The sequence below is a fragment of the Tachypleus tridentatus genome, chromosome 8, assembly GCF_004210375.1.
Source record: "Tachypleus tridentatus isolate NWPU-2018 chromosome 8, ASM421037v1, whole genome shotgun sequence".
In the NCBI taxonomy this organism is placed as follows: Eukaryota; Metazoa; Arthropoda; class Merostomata; order Xiphosura; family Limulidae; genus Tachypleus; species Tachypleus tridentatus.
This window is the reverse complement of record NC_134832.1, coordinates 126,288,057-126,315,224: the sequence shown is the minus strand read 5'-3', so window position 1 is coordinate 126,315,224 and position 27,168 is coordinate 126,288,057. Positions and strand designations below refer to the sequence as shown.

Here is a 27,168-nt window from a genome sequence, read left to right as displayed (position 1 = left end):
CTGTATACTACAACTAAGGCAGACGTACTCTGATTTCAAGTATCACTGTATACTACAACTAAGGCAGACGTACTCTGATTTCAAGTATCACTGTATACTACAACTAAGGCAGACGTACTCTGATTTCAAGTATCACTGTATACTACAACTAAGGCAGACGTACTCTGATTTCAAGTATCACTGTATACTACAACTAAGGCAGACGTACTCTGATTTCAAGTATCACTGTATACTACAACTAAGGCAGACGTACTCTGATTTCAAGTATCACTGTATACTCATCATTCCCTTCATTTATTATCTGGCTTTTGACACGGTTTGATTCTTTAACAACAAGACCTCCTTGGTACCATGTTGATTTTGGAGGTGCTGTGGACTTGACACGACACTGCATAATAATAAGTCTTCCACCATCTTTTGGAATGATTTTTGGTTTTTCCACAAAGGATGGGCCTTCTCCCTCTTCTTTTGGAGCCTCTCCTCCTAAGATATTTGATATTTTATTATTTTAGTGTCTTAAACAAAAATCCCTCTCATTAAAAAAAATAAAATCAACTACCTAGTTCAGTCATCTTTAAAATAGTAATAGAATTAAAAAATCCATGATTAAAATTTGCATTGTTTTGATTAGTTTTCTACAAAATACTGTAAATAATCATCTATTCATAATTTTAACTCTAGGTAACCATATATTTCTAATTATACTCTTGTATTAAACACTAACTTAACTTGCCCAGTAACATGCAGTTACTTTTAATTAATCTTTTATAATACTGAAATTTTACGACACCTCACAAACAATCTAAATGTATGTAAATAGACAACATCTGTAAAATATTTAATTTTTCTAACACTTAGATTCCATACCTGTTACATTACTGTCACCAAAACAAAGTTAGATTTTTAAATATATGTATATAGGTTTCCATACCTTAAAATGAATATGAAATATAAGCTTAGAAAATAATCTAAGAAAGGAGGACCAGTCTTTTTTTCATTTCACTGTAAAAGCTGTAAGTATTAAGCAACATGCTACCAATAATTCTCAGAAATATCATATAGAGTTCACAAGTGGTAACATACAAGCAAGAAATTTTGTACCATCTAGATACTTCACAATAAAATGAATTAGGATTTGGAGCTATGTGTATTTAACACACTATAAATAACTGTAATATGCTAAAATATTAATTGTTACTATAACAAACCTTGGAAATTCAGAGCTATGTTTGCATTACTTTCTCCAAGCTCATTAACAGCATTGCATCTGTAATTCCCACCATCTTCAGTTGTAGGATCCTGTGACAAGTAGAAGAATTCCTTTAACTAGCATAATTTCTCTCTTTTTTTAATAAATTACAAAAAGCATTTTTCATATTTTTACTCTTCCTAATTTTTTTTCAGTAACAAAATGCCTTGAAAAAAATTAAACAAATAAAAATGTTTGGTATAAAAATATTAAAAAAAAAACTGAAAAACCAATATCAAACAACTACTTTGATATTGTTCTTACCATTATTTCCAAAGAAAGAGAATAGCTGTCTGCAGAAAGGTTTTTTTTTATGCATTTATGCCTTTTTCCCTCAGAAATTTGTTTGGTTCCATGATACCAAGTAATCTGGGGGAATGGATTTGCTTCTAAAATACATTCAAGTATCAGATTATCACCATCTTGTCGTATTGTTGGTTTTCGTGGAAATCTTGGTGCTTTTCCATCTGGAACTCTGTTCAAAGAATGAATATTTCTATTTAAATAGTTTGGAAGTACCTATATCGTTGTTAAACGTTATAAAATCACAATCCCAAAAAAAACATTATTTGTTAACTATACTGACTATACTAATATTAAAGTCCAGGTGATCACTGAATCATATTCTCATTGTTTTGTAGATTCATATTACCTTGATACAAAAATCTTTTTTAATTAAACATGTGTAACAAAAATATATGTTTTAAGGTATCTGTCTTCAATTGTTTATGGAATTAATAAAATAAAAATACTTACTTAGGCTTGTCAGAATCACCTGTTGTGAAAGCAAAAAAAATAAATCATTAGTATTTGAGAAAATTTGTCTAGGTACAGATTCATCTTATACAATAAACTGAAATCACTAATTATTTCAAAAACTATTATATCACAATATCTACATTTAAACTGGGAAACTGAGAAATAGACAAATGTTCTGTTTAACAAGTTACAGCATTTTTAAAGAAAGAATGATGACACAAAACTGCTATTTTGCCAGTAAGTTGTGTAAGTATCTTGAGCCATACCTTCAAAATTAAGATTGATTGTAGCAGAACCATCACCATTGCTATTCTTAGCCACAACTTTGTATTCACCACCATCAGAAGCTTCAACTTCTTTGATTTCTAAAGAGACTGTGTGATTATGTTTGTCAGAGATGAGCCCATACTTGAACCGGCCACCATCTTTGACTAGTTTTCCATCATGATACCTGTAATCATATAATAAGGTTGTTAAAACAAAAATGCATTTAAGTCTTTGTCTGTTTGTTTGTTTATTTGTTCACATCTTTATTAAACTATGCTTAAGCTGATTTAGTAGAAAATATATATATTGAAAGTGATAAAAGATTTCAAGATTTATAATCTGGACATATTTTATTAATTTCTTATTATATCAAAAAGTAACTGTTGAAAAACAAATCCTTTATTTTTACCAATGGGAAGACATATGAGATATTAAAAATTACAATATTTCATCCTTATTGGGAAAATATTAAATAATATGAATTGCCTTTAATATGACACTGGAAAATGTTCTAGGAAACAGAGACAATCCATTTACCATTCTATTGTTGGAGCAGGATCAGCTACTAAACGGCATTCAAAAGTTATTTTACTACCATCATCTGATTGCCGTATAACTGGTTTTTCTGTAAATATTGGCTTACCACTTTCTCCACCTGTTTGTTCATCACCTTTTGAATTGAAAAGAAACATAAAATCACCAGAGTTATCCATACAACTACACAGATTGAATTCACATTTTATCTGATAAATATATTATTTTTTCAACCATAACATGGTTCTCATACAACCCAAGATATTCAGCAATTAAAGCATCCACCAATGGTAAAAAGTTGCAATTAATATATACTTGTATTTTTTTTGTTTATTCAGTACCAACCAAAACTGGATACTTTTGAAGGATAATTTATCAATGTATGTGAAGAGTAAATAATAAATAATATGAAAAATAATTTAAACCATTTACATGTCTAAGTTCATAAAACTATTCAACTGTATTGTTTGTGAAGCTTCTGTTACAAATATGTCTTTAAAATCTCTCCCATTATAATTAAGTAATAATAGAGTCCATGATAAACATGTGATACACAAAAAAATTAGTTCAAAAACGGTTCTTTGAACTTTTAGTTTGAGGACAAATTGAAGTCTATATCCATATTGTAGTATAGCATTATTTTTTTTTATAAATATGAATATGAACTTCCCTCCAGGATATTCAAATAATAAAATTATATGAAGGAATATAAAAAAAACACAAGCACTTACTGTCAAAATTGAGACTAATTACTGCATTGCTTTCACCAAGTTCGTTCTTGGCAACTACTTTATATTTTCCAGCATCTTCTACTGCTACGTCATCTATCTCAAGTGTTGAATGATATGCATTCACATCTTTTTCAACAATAACCTGCAATGATAAAAAAATCACCATTTTTATCTTAGATAACATCTCTGTTATCACACAACAAAATTCATTTTATTTATCTTCTTATTTTCAAGTTAAGTACTTCTTAACACAAACAACAGCTATGTACATCCTTATAATCCTTCTTTAATGCTGATTTTATAAATAAAATAATTATTTTCTTTGTTATAAACATACATTGTTTTTTCACCAAACAACTGTTGATAAGAAGAAAGTTTATTCTGTGTAAACACTGGCATGTTATGAGCAGTAACTTTTCATTTGTTGTAACAGTAATAATAATAACAAAGTTGTTTTTTGATGATGTGATAGTTTATCTGCATGGTCAGTTTTATCACCTTCAAAATCATATACAAAACTATCTATATGTATTGATTAAAAACACCCACACAGTATCTAGTTGTTAATATTTACTTTAAGTTAGATAGCAAGTGTCACAGTGAATCATATAAAATTTATGGATTACTTCCAGAAGATTATCATGAAACAAAGAAGATACCCACTGAATATTACACATGAACATAGCATTATTATGAATGTAAGATATGGATAACATCAGACCATTTGGTCTTTTAAAGCTGTCTCTCCCTACACACTCACCTATAAATGCCAACTTCCACTACTGTGAATAGCAATTCATTGCATAAACCCATTATCTTGTTAAAAAATAAAACAGTAAAATAGTCTGAGTTGGAGACAAGTCTTTTTCATATTTTAAACTTGTGTCCTCTTATCTTCAGAATATATCTTACAATAAAAGTTGGAATTTATGGAGTTACATAAAGTTCTCTTAACTTGTTTTATCTTCGGAAAAGAAGAGTAAGAAGTGATTTTACTGAAATTTACAAGAACTTTAGGTAACTCCATACAATAAACCTTCCATTTCCAAAATTACTAGTTAGGCTGGTCTTGGAGTACTGAATATGGTTTTAGTCTCTAGCTAAGTAAGCATGTCGACTTATTGTAAAAAAAGATAATTCATTACCTCTTTAAGTCATACCCAATATGAACATAAATATAAATAACTATAAAAATTCTATTAGCTTTGATATTATCAACAAAACATGCACAAATATAAAAAAGCACTACACTCAAAGCAGAATGACATGACTCCATTAATAATCAGTAGCAGACTTTGTCACCCTCGTTTTTATACTGAAAAATGTAACAAAAATTTTTTAAACAATTTAAATAAAGAGTAGCAGACTTTGTCACCCTCGTTTTTATACTGAAAAATGTAACAAAAATTTTTTAAACAATTTAAATAAAGAGGGTGACTAGCCACCCCACCTAAATCCAGGACTGATGAGACTTGAAGCCCTAAAATAATAAAATGAAGGTCTGTACCTAATACACCCTCAAGCAGGGCAAAGGGGAACAGCAATATCTAAGCACTCCTGACTATCCTCAGAAGTTTTCCTTCGAAGACTTCAAATCAAAATTTCTGCCAGTAGATGACCGTGATGACTGTTTAGCTTTCTCTCAACCAGCCATCTTAAGGTGTAACACTCACCAATGTGATTTTTTTCAGCTACTTCTTTGTATACACCTTTTATTGAATCTATGTAAGCCAAATCTATATTATTTCCAGCATCCAAATAGCACATATCTTCATAAAAAACAGTTAGAAGGTTAGTGAGATAGGATCTACCTTAGTGAGTACATACTGATTTTCTTTTATCATATTTTTAGTTGATTTTATAGAGCATTTTTATCACTGTCTAGAATTTTCCCCTTTACATAAGTAAGATCAACTAGTCTATAACTTCCAAAGTAACTATTACCACCCATCCTGTAAAAATCATTAAGAGTAGTGGCTATTCACTCGTCAGATGTCTGCTCACTGTTTATTAACCTACCAAAAATAAGAAAGAAAAGCTAGCATGTTTGTTCTTTGACCTACTTTAAAACTCTTAAAAAAAATTATTCAGTCTTGTTATTTATGCTGTTTTAATCTTCCAATCTTCCATTTTACTACTAAATATTTTAAAAGTTTTGTCATCTCATAATTTTCAACTAAACTTTTGAAATTAACATTCTTTAAGGGCCCATTTCACCATTTTGCTTACCTTTAACAGAATTTTAAACATCTTTGCTATTAGTTTTAATATTAAACGTCAGTTATTTCTCATAAGTCATTTCAGATTTTTAATTTCTTTTCTTACCAAATTCCTAGCCTTCTTACAGTTGTGTAAGTCATCATTCTTATATGTTAATTTAAACTTCTTGAAATTATAACATTATTCATGTTTCTTTTTTGTGTGTTCAGTAACTGTAATCAGTTTGATCTTCCCTCTGTCTTTTTCTTTTCAGGAGGATTATCTTAAATAAAAATCAATTTACTTTTTTAAAAATTCCCAAATCTGTCCATCATCATGTAACACATTATTCCAATTCACTAACAAAAAACACAAACTTGTCTTATGGTTTCAAAATTAGCTTTTTTGATAATTAAAAACTAAAAGTTCATATTTTATCTGAACACATAACAAAACATCCATCCTTATTGTACAACCGTCACTCTTCATAAAATGTTCTTTCACTTCAACTCTTGCAATCACATCTCCTTATTGGTTAACAATAAATCTAAAACTGCATCCTCTCTGGTTGACTCCTTGACCACTTGGTATAGAGAACCATGCTGAAACACTTCAGGGAGCTTTCATCCTTTACTATTTGATCCACACAATATCAATCAATGTATCTAAATTATTCATAAATAATTATTGCATCAGCGTCCTTATTACTAATAATATTGGTAATAGGCCCTAGTTCATTATGCAATTTTTCATTTGCATCGTCTGAAATCCCTGATTGTAAACCCTTACACATGCAACCTATGTGTAAAACTATTTTTATACTATTTTTTGTATTCATTCACAACAGAAAGAAGTTTATCCATTTCAGAAAACGAGCCATCCAGCCCCTCTGTTAAAAAATCATCACTGTTAAATAACCTATAACCTGAAATTTCAAAATAAATTGTTATTACCACTTTTCACTCAACCTAACAAAGTTTTAGTAATTCATATCAGTCTTCGAATTCAACTCCAACCCTAACTCATCCTTTTCGTTCTCAATACACCTGAAAGAATAAAAGCAACTGAACGTATTTTGAAATGTGACATGACTTGCCTTTTAAAACTATTTTAACGCATATTCTAATTGATCTAAATCTTTTTTCAAATATACTTGTCGCTCTTAGATATCCTATTACAGTTCGTAATTTCTTTATTCCCGGTTTCCCAAGCACCCTCACCACTGAGCAAGTTCGATTGACATTGTACTGAATCAGTGAATGTTATATGAATGTTTACAAGATATCTTTCACTTAAACCTTGGAAACTACTAATACTTTCATCTGCCTAACTTCAGTGGGAATCGAAGTTTAGGTCTACAAGACCTGAGAAGGTCAAGTGCTAAATATACCTCTTCTTCCCTCGTGAATTGTTGTTGTTTGTTGAAAATAATTATTTTTTTTAAGCTGGTGTGGATGTCTACTAATTACTGTGACTAACTTCCATCTCAGGGCCATGTCCGTTTATAGCACCTAATTATGTATTTGTCTGTGTAGTTACGTTACCTGTATAATTGTTCTTTCGTGTTTGTGGAATTACAAGTCATTGTGCGATCTATGAGGGATAACGTGTAATGTTCAATAGCGAATTTAATTATTAGGATTATATGCTGTAATGTGGAACGGCCTGGCATGGCCAGATGGTTAGGATACTCGACTCGTAATCTGAGGGTCGTTAATTCGAATTCCCCTCACACCAAACTGTGCCTACCCTTTCACCCATGAGGGCTTATAATGTCACGGTGAATTCCACTGCTTGTTGGTAAAAGAGTAGCCCAAAATTTATTGATGGTTAGTAATGACTAACTGCCTTCCCTCTTGTCTTACACTACAATATTTGAGGCAGCTAACGCCGATAGCCCTCGTGTAGCTTTGTGCAAAATTCTAAACAAACAAATCCAAGTGCAAGGCTAATGAATTTAAATTACTGTAGATATCCGCGGATAATGCACGTTTTGTTCAAAATGTTTAGGTTCAAATATGTACTATGAATTAACTGCACACTGTACGAAAGAACAGCATTTTTCTGTTATTTTCAGTCCGAATGTTGCCTCACATTTATTATAGTAACGTAATCAGCATTTGTTGCTGTCGCATCACCGGAAGTAAAAAACAACAACAATAAAATAAACGTCTGCAATCCTAAAATTTATCTTTTAGGCTTCGAGACATTACCCTAAACAACGTATTCATTTTGTCAACCTTTAAAACTGCACAGTTTAGACCAGTGGTACCCAAACATTTTTGACAGATAACACCCTTTCCCACTTACCTTGAATACAGCGACATCGCTGCTATCACCACATGCAATACATATATGTATACGTTGTTTATTTTTGGTGTGTGTGTTTGTTTGTTTTTTGCCTTCTTTCGTAACTATTTTTTTGTTTAATGTTCTTAATTTTTTTCGTTTGATGAAACTCACGCCTAACAACATGCCTGTCGCGAAAAACAATTTGCAAAACTCTGGTTTATAAACTTGTATTTGCTGAAAATGATCAGTCAAAATATAATCGGGCAAAATATTTTCTGTTTTAGAGTGTGTTGTTTTTTTCTTTTGCGCTGGGATGTAAAATAATTTTATTGTTCTATGTTACAATGCATTTACAGTAACACTCTATTGTAGTCACACTCCTATGTTTCAAGTACATGGCACATATACATACATTACAAGAGATCATAGGTTCAGCCCTTAGTTGTTCATTAACTAATACGATTAATTAGTTGGCAATAATATTCTCTCACCCGAACACATACAGTTACTAATCAACACAACAATATACCACTCGCTACACAAAGGCTGATCAGCTGTTAAAATTGCTCTGCATAAAATGGGCACAGATTTTTTCCAAGCGCATTATATGTGGGTATCATAAAGACAATATACACGTAGCAGCTAATAAGGTGTGAGGTTGCACATAGTACTTATATCTTGGGCGCATTTCTAAAGAATGGAATCGGATATTTCCTTGGAAGTAATAACACAGTCAAAATTCTTAAATAACGCTGCATAGCAGTGGTTCCCAACTTTTTTTATGCCCCGCACCCCTAAAAATTTTTAATATGTTCTCGCACTCCTCACAGTAATTATTTATTTAAGAATAAATGTGAAGGTGGCCAAAAGAAATGTTATCTCGCACCCCTGGTTGGGAAACACTGCTGTATAGGAACAACGAGTGCAGCTGTTAATGTTTGACGTTCATCGCTTTTAATTCATTCTGGTCATTGATAAGTTATTTTTATTTAATTTTACTACGGAACAAATATAAATATTCTCTGCAGTTTTACGAAATTTATTTTTGTTATATTTACGACATTGAACGCATAAAGCTTATATTTCATCACAGTGTCACTAGACTTTCAATACAGAAATGGCCAAGGTACTCAATAGGCTTATTACAAATGTTTACGTTACAAATTACCAACAGACAGGTTTACTGTAAGAGATGATTGACATTCACTTTTAATTATTTCTCTGCCCAAAAAGCTCAAAAACAAGGCAAAAATAATCACTAAGATATCAAACCAGAAAGTAACCAACCCACCAAAATGTTTATCTTTCCTCTTCTTGTTACAGTCGAAATAACTCTACAACTACTTTATCATTAACTTCAATCTAAACCTAATTCCACTCTACGTGTTTTTGAGCAGAGCATAATGTCATCGCTTGGATGTAATAACTAGTATTAATTTTGAAAAAGAAATCACATTTCTAATGTAAACTATTGTTATGCCTCCTTGAAATAAGCTTTATTTATGAAAGCCTGATATTCTTTTAAAAATATGAGTATAGGGTGAAAGAAGAATGACCAGTCAATAATAGATGAACATATTAAATGATTGTAACATATATATATACTCAATACTTTTTATAAAATACAATATTTAGGGAACCAATTCCAAAATTATTTATGAAGTGAAGGAGTAAAAAGAAAATTAACATAATTAATATTAAGTTTTATTATACACATTCAGATAATACACTAACTTTAAGTTATGTGAAAAAAGTGTTTCAAAACAAGTAATAAAGACATTTTGTAAATGTAAAATTATATCGGAATAGCAGTGTGACAAATAATATAAACAACATATAATATAGCTAAATATATATCATCCATACAAGACTATCAGTGTTCAAATTTAATGTTACACTGTAAAATGCAAACCTGTATTTAATATTACTGCTGTTGGACGTTATATATTACTGACTGTTGGTGTGCAGTTTGTGTATCATAATAGGGAAGTAATCAACGTGGTATAAATAAGACCCTAGGACTGACATGTGAAGCCCTGAGTCTCACACTAATTATGGGGCCTCAAGCTATGACTATAAGTGTATTGCACGTAGAGGTTCTGTCTCTAGGAGGCCTCAATAAGTTGAAAAACCTATGGCCAATAAAACCCTTAATTCGGCCTTGGAAACCACCATAAGTCAAAACATATCTTTATCATTACCGACTACAGTTACGTAGTCGGTCTAATTCACCGATCTCTTAACCATTTCAAGTGTAACATAAATTTTAATATTGAAAGTTATGTAGGGATGATCTATGTATAGCTGTATCACCCAATTTTCTTGATTGCATTCTTTTCGGCACTGCCAACCCTACATTATTTTACCTTTACAAAAAAGTTTTTATTGTTTTTGTATAGAATAAGCATTTAGTTCAAGGTGTTTATTAACACAGTTAGTTTGTTCGAAAATAACTATTTTTTTACGTTAAAAGTAAAACATCAGATAGTAACTTGATAATTTTATACCAATAGATAGGCTAAACATACTAGACTCTAGATTGTTGATAAATAAATATTTAAGCTACATTACTAAGACTAAATTTATTGAAAATATCTCTTCTTGTCCAACATTAGGAGAAATTAAAATAAATTCTAAACTCATGATTATTAGACCAACCCTGTATCGTCCCTTGGGTTCAATGAGCACTCCATCATGATACCACGAGATTGTTGGTGTTGGATCGGCGAGGATCCTACACTCGAATAACAACTTTCGCCCTTCGTCTTCCTGTCGAATGGACGGCTTCTTAGCGAACGTTGGCGCAATGCCATCGATTTCTCTGTAAATGTAATCAAAGTTTTATACTGAAAAAAATGACACATTTTAAATACAAGTAATACGAATTAAAGCTGTACTGTAACTTCACAAAGTTGTTAGATTGTTTTAGGTCAATTTCAAACTATATTTTAACTTTGGTGTGTGTGTGTTTCTTAATCTCGAAAAGGTGAATCAACGGCGTAAGGCTTTCCACGCACACGCGTACGAATTTATCGGTCTGTCTTTTCAAGGTTTATTTTACGTGATGACGAGAAACCACTTGAAGTTAAAATGTATTCTCTAGACGTCTGGTACGGATATTAGAATTTTAATTAAAATAAAGTACAAAACAACGTTTCGACCTTCTTAGACTATCTTTTGGTTAACAAAATTTGAATTATGGTTACACATCTACAAAATATTGTTAAAGGTTGTGTTTTTAAGTTCAGACATTACATTCCAACCTTAATATAAGGTTGAATAACTTTAGAGGTCATGTGATGAGACCGTACATCAATACCTGAAATTTCTTGAAAGTTTAAGTTTGGTCGTCTTTCGTTAAGGCCAAAGCTATTCAATGGGATATCTGTGGTCTATTTACTAGGTGTATCGAAACCCGATTTTCAGAGTTAAAAGAGGGAAGTTTGTTTTGTTTCTTTTTTTAATTTCGCGCAAAGCTACTCGAGGGCTTTGTGCGCTTGCCGTCCCTAATTTAGTAGTGTAAGACTAGAGGGAAGGCAGCTAGTCATCACCACCCACCGCCAACTCTTGGGCTACTCTTTTACCAACGAATAGTGGGATTGGCCGCACATTATAACGCCCCCATGGCTGAAAGGGCGAGCATGTTTGGTGCGACGGGGATTCGAAGCCGCGACCGTCAGATTACGAGTCGAAAGCCTTAACCCAACTGGCCATGCCGGGCCTTGAGGAAAGTTAAAGAAATGACAAAATCAATATAAAACGACAGATAAAATTTGAGGATTGAATTCAAAGTGTTACACTAGTGGATAGATTATTAAGTTAGTAAAGTTATTTGTAAGTTTATGTGCTACTAAAATTTTGTGCATATTGAGCTTGTGTTTTAACGAAGTCTCAGGATGTGATATATACATACATGAACCATATGAAATTAGCAAATAAGTACAACTGCTGCGTTAGCGTATATGAAATTCTTTGGCCTATAAGCGAGCATTAGTCAAAATAACTTGTAGAACTTTAAGCAATAAACCGTTTTCGTTATCGCTCAATGAAACTGACTTTGTACACTTTTTTATACAATAATCCGAAAGAACCAGAACAACAATAGGAACAATTTCAATATAAATATTATACACATGGGAAGTACCGTATCTTATAAGAAAAATATTTGGTGTTTCACGCATCAGGAAGATTTTTGTCTTATTCCGTAGAAATATGTATAAGGACTTTTCAGTGTTACACCGATTTTTATACACTTAAAAATTGTTCCTGAATAAATTCGGCAATAATGACCTAATAGCATATATTTACAAAATTCATTACTTAACAAAATAAACAACATCCCGCTAGTACAGCGGTATGTTTACAAATTTACAACGCTAAAATCAGGGGTTCGATTCCCCTCGGTGGGCTCAGTAGATAACCCAATGTGGTTTTGCTATAAGAATACACAAACACACAAAATAAATAATTTATAAAAATTTGAGGAAACCTGAATAAGCATGGAAAAGTGAATCAAATGGACTTAATCTACAGGTTTTGCTCAGCTGGTAAGTGTGAACAATGGTTATGGTCCTTGAAAAATAACTTAGACAAAGTAATGCCGTTTACTCTATAAGATATAACACAGAAATGTCGGTAGCCCATAATACTAGGTCATCTGTATTTACTTATAGCGAGTATTTCAGCTGAGATCATGACCTCTCATTTTTATTTATTTGTTTGGAAGTTTTTTTTACAAAGATACACAAGAGATGTTTGTACATATTCGTCCATAAATTAGAATTATAGTTTAGAGGAAACACAGAAGATTACAGCAGCCATCGTAAAATCTTGAGTTATTCCTATATGATCCAATAGTGAAATTCAAACAGTGCACCCTGCACCATGGTGCGAAGCGCACTTCTTAAATAACGAGTCGCAAACCACAAATCTTTGAATTAGTAATTCGTTTTTCATCCAATTCTTATTAAAGTACATTATTGTAATAAAAAAACGAAAAACGAATTACTATGCGAACTAGACAGGTACCTCATACATGATGAAGCTAGTCCTAAATATCTCTCCCCAGTTAACTTATATTTTAAACATAAAAATAAATAAATACATAAAAATAAAGAAATTAAAAATAATAAATATTAAGTAATAACAATAATTAAAAAATGCTACCATCAAATTTGACATTCTGCTGATAGAATAAAATAATCACTATATATGTGCCACAATACATGGACATTGCCCTGAAAAGGATCAGAATAATATTCAGTTCCACTGTTATAAAATTCGTCAAGAACATAAGTACGGGGAGGGGGAAGAGGTCATAGAGAACCTGACCCTCCAGGGTATGAACTTTTATTACCCAAACACCGACGACATTCTTCTTCTTCGAACCTTTGAATTCACATCCGGGCGCGTTAACCATGAGCTACGCTGGATTATACCTTTACGATCTGTAGTGTGTAGCGTAACATACGTATTCATAATGATTTATTTGTTATTTTTAAAAATAAGACATGCAAATTAAATCATATTCTTTAATATCTATCTGGGTCTGGCATAGCCAAGTGGTAAGAACACTCAACTCGCAACCTGCGGGTTCCGTTCATCATCTTACCAAATAAGGTTGCCTTTTTAGCTGTAGGGTCGTTATAATATAACGCTCAATTTCACTTTTCGTTGGTAAAAAAAAGTAGCCCAAGAGTTGACCGTGGGATGTGATGACTAGCTAGCTCTACCCTGGTATTTCACTGGTATATCAGGTACAGCTAGCGTAGACAAACCTTGAATAATTTTGCGCGAAATTAACAGGCCTTTCCCCAGCGAATGGGAGATACTATTGTTGAAATAATAAAAAAAGAGCTATCCAATCTTGTTTTACTTCATTTGAAATGAACTTTTTTGGACATTTGTATTGGCTAAAACTTCTCTGCATTCTTTTAGTGTTGGAGCTGAAAAAATTCATCGCATCACGAGCTTAACGGTCAACCACAAGTTTAGAACAACATTGGTAGATATTATGCAGCAAGCTAAGTAAAATATTGTGCCTATAGCTGCTTTCAAAGTGTTTCTTTCTACTCATCATACTGCTGATTATAGTGATGATTTAACGTTTCTTACCGAATCACAGTTGAAATCTTTTACATCTCAACTAAATGCTAAACGTACAAAGGTGGTTGTAGAAACATAAAAGGTTGACAGTTGCTTAATTACTGATGCTAAGAATGTGGCTTTATCAATAGATAATGTATTTAAACCCAGCGGATAGAACTTAATACTAACTAGTATGGAAACTTTAGGATGTTGTATTTTGCTTTAAAATATTATTCAACAAACGAAAACTTAGTAATGACGAGAAAACCCACTTATAGAGAAATATATATGTAAAATCGGCTGGTTTGGGTTGAGAAATAATCACCCCAAACCAGCTGTTTTACATATATATTAAAAGACAACTTGTCTCGAAGTTGTCTGGAAAAGACAGGCCCAAAATTATTTTTTTTGAGAGTTTTCTGGTTGAACTTACTTTAGCTATTCAACGAACTGTAGTGTAAAGACATCCCTAGGCTCATAAGGGACGTATTAAAAACAAAACAAACCAATATCATCATAATTTGTTACGTAACTAAGTACATTTATGTACGTTTTTAAATTTAATATTTTTGGTATTTCTTAAAAGCAACAAAACTTACGCATGCATCTCTGTAACTTTCAGATAGCAAACTTAATTATAATTGAATATTTATTATGGCCAGGTGGGTCAAGGCGTTTGACTCGTAATCTGAGAGTCGCGGGTTAGAATCACCGTCGCACCAAATATGCTCGCCCTTTCAACCGTGGGAGTGTTATAATGTGACGGTAAATCTCACTATTCGTTGGTAAAATATAACCCAGGAGTTGGCGGTGGGTGATGATGACTAGCTGCCTTCCCTTTAGTCTTACATTACTAAATTAGGGACAGCTAGTACAGATAGCCCTCGCGTAGCTTTGCGTGAAATAAAAAAAAAATTATTACATTTCAAGGCAGACAAAAGTATTTATCATGTACATAATTCCTACAGCCCTCTTTAATAAACGTTATTATTATTTAAAATAATCTAATAAATACAGTATCACAGAATTCTTATTTTAATTTCTAAAGAATTCACTGAAAGCCAAATAAATCTAAAAAATGTCGATATTAACAAAAACGCACCATACAAAAATGTTTTCTGTACGCTGTATATCACACTATACATAATACACGTAGGAATATAGTTAATAACGTATATGACTATTAATGTATATTGAAATTTAATATTAATTTATATAAGACCTTACAATGTTTGTCACATGTTTACCTTGTTGGGAACAAATTAAGTGCTATACCATAACTTGATTCTGAGTAGTCTAATACTTTAGGATTTTTCTTATTTTAAAAACATGCTTAGTTTTGGGGATTTCAGTAGTGTTGTAAGTTATACCTTTTTAGATGTTTGTATTGTTGTTTGGCCGGAGGGATATTTAATGTTACTTGACGAGCGCCTGCCATAATATTAAAGATTTTCTTCAACAACTTAGAACATCTAGAACAAAATATAAAAGCGAGTTAGACTAGAAGTAGTGAGTGAGCTTGTTAATTGGTTAGTTAACGAATAATTAGTACATGGTTCATTCAGTTTGTTTGCAGCTTAGTTACTTCAGTGCTGTAAACTTTTATTTTGTGTTTGCAATGACGTACATGAGATACGAACTTAACACGGCCAGACATGGTCAGGTGGTTAAGGCGCTCGGCTCGTAATCTGAGGGTCGTGATTTAGAATTCCTGTCATACCAAGCATTCTCGTCTTTTTTGTTGTGGGGGCATTATAATGTAACGGCCACTCCCACCATTTCTTGGTGGTGCATAGGGATAGTTCTCATGTAGCTTTTCGCAAAACTAAAAAAAAAAAACTTAAGTAACACATTCGTGAAATTTCTGTTTGCCCATTGTTTATCTGTGAAGTATGACTTATCATTAATTACACGAAACTGTGGGACTTTTGGTGAACAAATTATATTATTTCGTTATTTCGTTAATTATATTAAGCGGAATGAGCCTTGCATTCTTTCTTTTACTGAATAATTCACAAGAACTCGTCTAACGCTAAAACTGTTACTACAACAAGTTTTCTCTGGAAAATACATCAACAACTTATCAATGTTTATCTTGAAAAACTTTATTTTTATTCAAGATATTGCTCACATAACTTGTTTTTCAATAATTACTATTTGATTCTGCGTTACCTGTTAAATGTTAAATAATATTTTCTTTATTGTAAACGAATTTATTGAAATGACCAAACATTTCACATAACAAACGATATACGAGTAAACATATAGAAGATGCTCATAATTTCGAAATTTTTATTTTAAAAATGATAAAATAACTTGTTATTCTAAAATCAATGGTTTGCTTTAAATTTCGCGCAAAGCTACACGAGGGCTATCTGCGCTAGCCATCCCTAATTGAATAGTGTAAAACTAGAGGGAAGGCAGCTAGTCATCATCACCCACCGCCAACTCCTGGGCTGTTCTTTTACTAACGAATAGTGGGATTGATCGTATCATTATGACGCCCCCACGGCTGAAAGGGCGAGCATGTTTGATGCGACCGGATTTCGAACCCGCGACCCTCGGATTACGAGTCGAGTACCTTAACCACCTAATCATGCCGGACTCAAAATCAATGGCAAAAGACGTGTGTGTTTACAAGCTGTGAAGTGCAGTAATCATAAGAAAACAAGTATTCAGAAACTATGCTTCAAACGAACATAACGTATAAAAATAAAACTGCACCATGTTTTATTTGAAACAGATTGGACAAGTATAATATGTTTCTTTAAATTTATAAAGACAAAATTTATCAAACCCATATCTCTTCATGAATTTTAACATTTTCTTTTTATTGTGCTTGTTTTCTTTTTAGTAGATATATTTTTGTCCGCTGGCAATACCAAGCGTGTATACCCGATTCGATTTTATTACTCATCAGGTTCTCTACCGATCTGCCTATACAGATTTACTGAAAAGGAATCACTGGGACCCCGACGAAATAAATCTGTGAAAGAATTGGAGCAATAAGATTCGTCATTTTTTTCTGTGAACATGTTTGAAAAAGTCACTTACGTTTAAATAATGAAATTTTGATTCACTCCACAAACATGTATATAGAGATTTAGGTGGTTTTATAAGTATAATGAGCTTTAGGCTTGGCCAGTCAATACTGTGAAATAGTCATTTCTAATATTCATACATTTAAAATGTAATTTTGCCCCCCAGTGGCTCAGCGGTATGTCTGCGGACTTACAACGCTAAAAGCCGGATTTCGATACCCGTGGTGGGCAGAGTACAGATAGTCCATTGTGTAGCTTTGTGCTCAACTCAAAAAACAATAAATGTAATTTTAAACGGGCGATATCTATGGCTGCCATTTTATTTTGTTACAATTCCTACCATTATGTATTACCGTACTTGATATGGTTAAGAGAGTTTCTAAACAGTTTCAATAATTGCAGTCCGTTATCAGTAAATGTAAAAGTACATTATTCTACAGTCAGAAAAATGAAGCGTCAACTTCCAACAAAACAGCGAGGCCAAACATATTTACTGTCCTGTTAAAAGGATTCTAACATACACTGAATACAGAATCATAAACTAGTACTTTAAACAGAACTGGCCAGCGAAATCATCGGACTTTGCAACAACAAATTCTCGGCTGAAGAGTTTCGTCAATTGGCATGTCTGTTAGAACAGTCCACGAAATTTGCGGGATGTGTTAGAAAAGGCCATTAGAAATGATATTGCGAGGATCAGCTAACAGATTCCTCAACAAATAATGTTTGCAGTAGCTTCATTTAGAAATAGGCTTGATAAGCTGTCTAAGGAAGCGGATAGGCTTAGAAACGGTCTGAGGATACCGGAGAACACATTGAGTGCTTTCTACGGCATCGTGTATCATTTTTAAACTGTTCTGAATAAATCTGTGATTCTTAAAGTGCCTATGAGCTCCCGCAGAGCATATAGTTATTGAGGTATAAATACTTTTAAATATTGGTTATGATTTCAAAAATATTTACCATATTAATGGCCTTGGTGATTTAAAAAAAAAACAAAAAAAAGGGCAAACCACAAGTGAATCGTTGTCAAAAATAACTAAATACTATCTCTGCATGTTATTTAGAATCGTATGTTTCAGTAATTCAATAATCATTTTCGTTGTTTGTTGGTTAGTACAAACTACTCAAAAGAGTTATAAATGTTGTACTTAGTTTAGGGATCGAGCCCTAAATTGTTGCAACAGTACACCTTGAGCCTATCGCTGAGCTACCGGAGGGCAATAGATATGACTGAAATAAAAGAAATATATGTGTATATTGAAATAAATGTACACAAATCTTTCATTAGGGATGTGACATTAGACTTAGTGACTTACACTAATCTTCAGATTATTTTTCTCAACCCACGTAGTGGGAAAAAATAAGAACAACAATAGAAAACTGAAAGATTAGCGAGCTGAAACAAGCAGCGTATGTACTGTTCTTATAGAAAAATTGCATCGAGCTATATGCTGTGTCCACTGGAGGGAATCGAGTTTCGGATTTTAGCGTTGTCAGTCTGTAGATATACAGCTATCCCTCCGGGAGACGTATCGATTGTTTGTGTAATCTGACACATTAGAGAAAACCGTGAATCAGAAGTGAAAACCGGTAAATAAAACCCCTCACAACTCGGTTACGTTTGTCCTTCAGTTATTTTGCAGAATGTCAGGCATAACTGTTTTGATACAAAGAAACAAAATACATTTTGTTCTATTTCATTTCTGAAAGCAGTGCTTCGAGAATATTGTGTGACAAACAACATCCACGTGACAACAGATTTAACATTTATTATCTCATTTTCAAACTCTGGCATGGCAAGGTGATGAGGGCGCTCGACTCCTAATCTGAGAGCTGCGGGTTCGGATCACCATCACAGCAAACATGCTCGCTCTTTCAGTTGTGGGGGCGTTGTAATGTAACGGTCAATTCCACTATTCGTTAACAAAAGAGTATCCCAAGAATTGGCGGTGGGTGGTGATGACTAACAGTCTTCCCTCTAGTCTTACACTCTTAAGTTAGAGATGGATTGCGCAGATAGCCTTCATGTAGCTTTGCGCGAAAATTCAAAACAGAAACAATCAAACTTCGACTTTATCATTTATCAAATTTTAGCGAAAAATTAGAATAATTTTTATGTCGAGCACATAGTCATAGTTTTTGGTTATGCCTGTTATCCATTTCCTAAATAATACTCAACTTAAAACTACATGTTATACCAATATGTGCTCTGTATATATAAATGTATATATTTTTTTTACTTTTATAATTAAATTAAGAAAGCAGTGACAAAACTAAAAAAGTTGCCTCCGCATAAGAAGCAATTGGGCCAAATACATTTATTTCCCTTATTGTTAAGAATGTTAGGCCATACAGGCCTCTTTTAATCTGCCCCTCCAATTGTGGGAAATGCGGGACGTACTTACACTAGCGCGAGAAAATTTTTTCACAATCCTCCCGAATAAAACTATTTTCAAAGTTTTCTGCATTTAATGCTATAATCTGGTAATGGGACAACTTCGTTTATAGTGGTTTCTTGTACCAGTTAAGGTTTGGTCTCAAATACTACCTCTACGCGGAATACTTGAAGAAAGCATTACGTTATGTTAAAATGCGGTCAAATATTTTTTTAAAGTTCAAAATTTAAGGCGCAAAAGGTAACTTAATCCTTCACGAACGAGTTGTCACACTGGAGTTTCAACCATAGGGGGCTACAGTCTCGGCTTTGAGGGAGTGAAACAAGACGCCAGGCTGGTGGGATGCGCAAGTATATTTAGATCTATAAGTGCTTTGTCAGCAAATCGTTTCTACATAACAAGTCAGGTAGAATGTATTTAGCTCCAGATGCGGCGGTTTGGTTCCAAAGCAAACAAGCTCATCGTATAGAGAATTTCAACTCATGAAAACAAGCTAGTGAAGCGTCGGAAGTACAAGACACAGCACTTGTCTCTCACACTTGAGGCCATAATATCAGCTAACGATTCATGTATCAACATTAGGAGAAAGCATCAATGAAATATAAGCAGAGAATGTTATTTTTAGCCTAGCATGGCTAAACGGGTCTCATAATGAAATATTTTATCTCTGTTTTCTTGAGAAAGAAATTTTAACATTATCTTGCTTGCACGTACATCTTTGTTTAACGCACTTTATTTTTATCACTGGAACTTGAACATTGAATCAATTAATTATTTTTGCCAAACGTGGCCTAACGGTCATCGTATCCACACTATAAATTCAATTATTTGATCAGACGATCAGATATGAGTAGTCCTGAGAGCTGGCAGTGAGTTCTCTTGTATCAGCTGAAACTTAGGAATGAATATGCGCAGAGAGTTCTCATGTATCTGCGCAAAAATTCTTTAACAAAGCAATCAAACAATTAGATACACATTGAAAACTAATAAATGTGAAAAAATGCCACATGTGAATATGTTCGACATCCGACTATGAAAAGGGAATGCTATTTTCTTTTCAAATAAAAAACAAACTAAATTATTTATTCAAATTGAATGACTCGTAAAATAACAATAAAAACAACAACAAAAACAGAGAGAGAGAAAGTTTTGGATGTTTGTTTGTTTTCGGAATTTCGCACAAAGCTACTCGAGGGCTATCTGTGCTAGCCGTCCCTAATTTAGCAGTGTAAGACTAGAGGGAAGGCAGCTAGTCATCACCACCCACCGCCAACTCTTGGGCTACTCTATTACCAACGAATAGTGGGATTGACCGTCACATTATAACGCCCCCACGGCTGAGAGGGCGAGCATGTTTAGCGCGACGCGGGCGCGAACCCGCGACCCTCGGCTTACGAGTCGCACGCCTTACGCGCTTGGCCATGCCGGGCCTGAGAGAGAAAGAGAGAGGTCATGTTTCTGAATCGTTCACCAAAAATATCCGATAGATAAATTGGATACAATATCATGTTTAGAATTTTATCAAGAACAAGAGCCCATATATGATTAGATTTGTTGTTGTTTTGTTTTTATCAAAATTCAGTTTTAACCAATAAACACCAATAAAGCGCCCCGATGCAAATGTAAAAAACAAAAGAAAACGGAGAAAAATAAATAAATCGGTGTGTAACACTTAATACTGGAAATAAAAAACTAATAATTACCCAATACACGCTAATTTCACTCCTTTATTAACAGTGAAGTATTCTAATACTCATTAAAGTATAACTCATGAAGAAAAAAATTTGGGCAAAGAGCGAAAAAATAATTTGATACAGTAGATAAATCTAAGTTATCTATATACATTCGGAAGTAGTTAAAAGAAATATTGTAATCTGAGGGTCGCAAGTTCGAATCCCCGTTTAACCAAACATGCTCGCCCTTTCAGCCGTGGGGCGTTGTTATGTGACTGTCAATCCCACTATTTGTTGGAAAAGAGTAGCCCAAGAGTTGACGGTGGGTGGTGATGACTAGCTGCCTTCCCTCTAGTATGAGACTGCAAAATATGGCCAACGCATATAGACCTCGTGTAGCTTAGCGCGAAATTCAAAACGAAACAAACAAAAAGAAACAACAAGTAAAATTAATAAACATTAATAAAAAACAGCAACAGAAAGGATAAGTATAATAAAATATTGATTTGTCTAGTCAGATTTAATAAGCTCTTTGTTTATTGTTAGCTTAATAAGACATGTGATTTATTATAGAGGTGTAAATACATTCCCACGTAGTCTGAATTAATTTACTAACGTTAAATGTATATATGCGTTCTGTGAAACATCTGTGTACTTGACTGTATATCAGTTATATTTATTGTTTTTATGGTTTTGAATGTACAAATAGAAATTAATTTAAAACTTTTACGTGGTTTTCTGAATGTTCTAGAAATGTTGCGATTCAACGTTTTTTTTTGACAAACTTGGCACCATTTGCAATGTGTTTGTCCAGTATTTGCAAACGTACGTTTTAAACGTACAACTATGTCGATAAATCATTTCTTCGATCATTAATTACTGCTATAAGTTGATAATTATTAACTACCAATAAAGCCTTCAACGTTGACTGAATGATCTTCGTTTCTATTTTGATTTCACTGAACTTCAAGTCTCCAAACAAAATTTTTATCCCTAGATTTGCGCAACTGATAGATCAAACGATAGATAAATAGATTTATAATGTGTTGGTAAGAGATCTATAATATTCTTGGCCTGAATATTACATATCACGACATATTTTAGTTTACAAGCTCAGCTGGATATTAAACCTAACTTACTATAAACTTTGGATATTACATGTAATTTATTGTCTCACATTAACTGTTTTACTACATAATTATGAATTACAACAGTACTCTAATACATCAGAGATTACAAAATATACTTTACTCATCAGTGTCGATGTTTGAAATTCTTTTGCTTTACCTTATTCGTTGTGAAAAGATCTCTTGAAACTATTGTTTTACTAGTGTAATTCTTTTTCATTGCGGAATAATTATTAGTCAAATTTAAGTCATTTTTTACGGAAATTAGTGTTTTTGTTTTTTCTTATAGCAAAGTCACATCAGGCTGTCTGCTGAGTCCACCGAGGGGAATCGAACCCCCTGATTTTATCGTTGTAAATCCGTAGACTTATCGCTATACCAACAGGTGATTTATGGAAATGAAGGCAAATAAACAGAATATCGATAAACTGTGTGGAAAGGCCAACATTTACGTTATTGTCAAGATGAACGTTGCAAAAGGCTTGTAAAGGGAACAGATACATGATCGAGATCGTTATGAAAATTATATCAAGTGAACTTTATTCATCAGTTAATCATATTCATATCACGTCACCATTACAACCTCTAACGGCAAAAAGAAGAAAATTCAAAACCAAATTCGCTCACACTTTGGGTAGCATCATCAAATTGCTCTAAGTTACTATATAACCACAATTTAATGTAAATGATTTTATGGTATAATGAAAAAACAAAGTCAGTTCTAAGTATACTCTACATTACTATCTACGGTTAAAAAAAAGGAGAACAACTCCAATATATAATAAGCAACAGACCCGCTAGAGGCTGTCTACAGGAAGCCCTCAATGTGAGGTCACACAGGGTATTATCACTAAGCCAGTTAAAAAACAAAACAAAAACACATACATTATTTTCACCATTTGGAATGAATGAAACTCTAAAAATGGATTTTTTTTTTTATTTCATTCAGTAGCATAAAGATATTCTTTCCAAGCTTATAGGTCTTAAGACCTCACAGTTCCAGTTCATAAAGGGTGTCTCAAAACCCCATTTCTGTGCCAAAAATCTTTATCCTTACTTTGACTTACTTTCTCAAAATGATTCGACACATTGCATCCTGCTTATGAAAACTGAGTAAACACAAATGCTTTTATTCTCCCAACAAAGAATAAATTTTTAGCACCGTTATGCAATATACGAGAACCACTGGCTTAGTTTGTAACTTTGCTCGAATGAAGTGACAAACTAATTTACAAAAGTTGTTGAACACATACACACAGAGAATATTTAAAGAAAAATAGTCGTCATTTCCTGTTCTGTAAACGAATAATTGTAAAAAAAGCCACCATTTGCTCTTTCGGCAATGAATAATAAAAAGATAGAAGGGTTATCATTTTCTCTTTGTATCTTTTTATAGAGAATTTCCATAGGAGAATTCTTACTGCAGCAGTCATAACGGAAATATTTTTAGTGAACGTATTTTATTAATTTATTCTGTAAATACTTGTCAATATTTTCTCAAATATTTGCTGCAAGTTTGACTGATGTATAGTCTGGTTAATAAAGATGTAACTTTTTTATTGTTTATATTAGCATCATTAACACTACTTGAAAAAAAAACAATGAAGCAATAAAAAATTAGGTTATAAAGCGAGGTTACATGCAGAGTAAATAACAAAAATTAGAGATGAGTTTTTAAAGTATTTGTCAGAATTAATAAATAAATTATTTAGCGTTGTACGAGTATATATTGTTAGTGAATTAAAAGAGAGAAATATACTAAGCTCTGTATATTTTTAACTTAAAGACCAATATAATAAAAAATGCCGATGAAAATGTATTGTACCATTAATTAAAAATACTTTCAGTTGAGTTGCATCCTAAGCTATGAATCATTTCGCTAACAGCGAAGCCACCAATCATCCTTTATTAAAAACATAGAAATTACATCTATTTGTAGAATTTGATTTGATCTTTTATGTTTCTTTGCGCAAAGCTACACAAAACTGTCTCTTATGCCGAACTGATACATTTAGAGAGAAACAGCACCCATTGTCAACTTTTTGTCTGTTCCAGATTGAACAAATAACGGGACTTGATTATCACTTTTATAGTGTCCCAATGACCACATATTACGAGGTTGAGGGAAATCGAATTCAATCCACGAGCTTCCAGCTCATAAATGACACAGCGGCATACCTTTAGAATGCTAAAACCTGAAAACTGGATTTCGGTACCCGTGGTGGGCAGAACACAGATAGCCAATGGTATAGCTTTGTGCCTAAGTACAAACGTATGAATAAACCACAAGTCTCCGGATTCTTAGTAAGGACCCATTAACAAGTTATCTTCGCCCTGAAAAATATTTGTAGGAAACTGACAGTCAAAAGATAAAAAAATATATAGAAATTTCATACAAATATGTATTAAAAAAACAGAAAATATAAATAAGAGTAGAAACAAACTTGGTTAATATTTAAAATAATAGTACATAAACAGTGCAATATATTGACTATTTACCAGCTCCTTAGATTATATAAGCTGTGTAGTACTTTCTTAACAACTTAGCAATCAACTGAGTCAATAGCTATAACTAAACCTGTTATAAATGTTCTTGATGACAAAAGAAATTACTAGCAAATTATCAGCTAGGATCGTGTCTCTGTTCACAAACCTCTTTTGTACAACTAACGATGAGCCAAATTAATAACACTACAAATTAAGTTCTAATTGTTAAGAATTAGTTGAATTTAAATCCTGATTTAAGAAATGGCTTCGATCACCAGTATTAAGAGAAAACTAAGTAAAACATTCATGGTAATTTAAAACAAAATGTCAGTACTACACGGGTGTAGTTGTCAGGAGATATCGGTAAACCTTGAAAAAGTATTCTATCTTGCAATGATATAGATAAGTTATTCGTGAATATCTATAGAATCCTGACATTTATAGACATTACGATGTTACATCTTACATGCGATAGTTCTGACTTAGGAGGGTTGTAATCATGATGATGTTACATCTTACATATGATAGTTCTGACTTAGGATGGTTGTAAACATTACGATGCTACATCTTATATATTATAGTTCTGACTTAGGAGGGTTGTAATCATAATGGTGTTACATCTTACATGTGATAGTTCTGACTTAGGAGAGTTGTAAACATTGCGATGCTACATCTTACATGCGATAGTTCTGACTTAGGATGGTTGTAAACATTACGATGTTACATCTTACATATGATAGTTCTGACTTAGGATGGTTGTAAGCATTACGATGCTACATCTTACATATTATAGTTCTGACTTAGGAGGTTTGTAATCATGATGATGTTACATCTTACATGTGATAGTTCTGAGTTAGGAGGGTTGTAAACATGATGATGTTGTCCTGATTAAGCATGTTGCATTTGCTACTTTTTCAAATTTATATTTGCTATTAGTGAAATAGCTACACTACACCAAAGAAAGCCTGTCAAACGGTTTAAAAACACGATTACAAAACTAGTTAAATGAGTGAATCTCCGGGAACATGTGATGTTTTTTGTACATATGTTGTCTTTTCTGTAAGGACGGCTGACACTTTCTAAAAGTTGTTTATCTGACTTTATCACAGCTTGTGTCATTGTTTCCATAATTAACGTGCGTTGTGCTTGTTTCTCTCCTGTAAAGGCAAGCCGATATTCACTGAATGTTGTACATGTGAGTTTGATAAAACTTATTTCAATGCGTTTAATTTATATGCTTTGCCTTCCCATATCATCCGCAAAAGCTGACCAAAAGCTAGTATTGTTTTATGTTTAACCCTTCCACGACTAGGGACATTTCGTATTTTTACTAAACAAGATAAAATTTGATTAATTTACAATGGTGTGGGAAAGAGTTACAAAATGGAGGTGCTTGACTAGACAAGCAGACATTACATTGAGAGACCGAAATCACAAGAAGTTGCTAAAAACAACTCCAGCCATTGAGTCGTTATAATATGACGGTCAATCCCACTATTATTTGGTAAAAGAGTAGCCCAAGAGTTGATGGTGGGTGGTGATGACTAGCTGCCTTCCCTCTAATCTTACACTGCTAAATTAGGAACGGCTAGCGCAGATAGCCCTCATGTAGCTTTGCACGAAATACAAAAACAAACACAAACATCTCTTGCGTTGTCAAAGATAGCTTAATCTAGGGGGAGCTCTAGGGGCACGTTTCCCAGAAAATTAATACAATAATATAATTTACAGTTGCTATACAAGTCAAATACGTAAATCCCGCGCCCCCAGTTTCGATGTCTCTGTTTTATTGTATATTTTATCGAGAAAAATCGATCTCATAAGCTGAATATCATTGGAGTTAATGTGAAATTTATTTATCAAAGTATATATCGCTATGGTCCATGCGAACAGAGACAGTGGGCGTATCACGTATGGCTCTATAATGATTGAGTAAGGGGTTAAAATTAGCAGAATGCTAGTATTCTAGTATTTATAGTTTGATTTTGACAAACTTAAGAGAAAAGATGAACTGCTTGAAAGTTTTAAAGCATTGGGCATGATAAGTTAACGTTGGAGAGTGTATTAAAAATTCCAAAAAAATATCAAAGTGACAAACATTCCGATAATTTTGAATTGTTTTTTGCAAATGTTTAAATTTTTTCCCAAGTATTTCAATTGTTCTGTTCATTCTAAAAAAACCAAAAAAAAACCTTTTTCTATTCAGCCCATAAAATGAGTATTAATTAATTACAGTGGAACTTAGTTGGACAAACTTGATAGTGCTTTAGTATTATTTTATTACATAAGCTTTCCCCTCAATAACTTGAAGGCCCAAGCCTCT

The 27,168-nt window shown here is 32.9% G+C and overlaps 1 pseudogene across 1 annotated transcript in view; it reads right to left on the bottom strand.

The window, feature by feature from the left end:
- Window positions 1-27,168, bottom strand: part of LOC143223440 (twitchin-like) — a 255,270-nt pseudogene that overhangs the window by 163,408 nt on the left and 64,694 nt on the right. The window contains exons 5-12 of the transcript XR_013012917.1: window positions 10,690-10,852; window positions 3,541-3,682; window positions 2,813-2,945; window positions 2,275-2,459; window positions 2,006-2,024; window positions 1,514-1,724; window positions 1,209-1,299; window positions 254-483 (exon numbers count right to left, since the gene is read on the bottom strand). The product of XR_013012917.1 is annotated as a twitchin-like (transcript). The remainder of the gene's footprint in view (window positions 1-253; window positions 484-1,208; window positions 1,300-1,513; window positions 1,725-2,005; window positions 2,025-2,274; window positions 2,460-2,812; window positions 2,946-3,540; window positions 3,683-10,689; window positions 10,853-27,168) is intronic.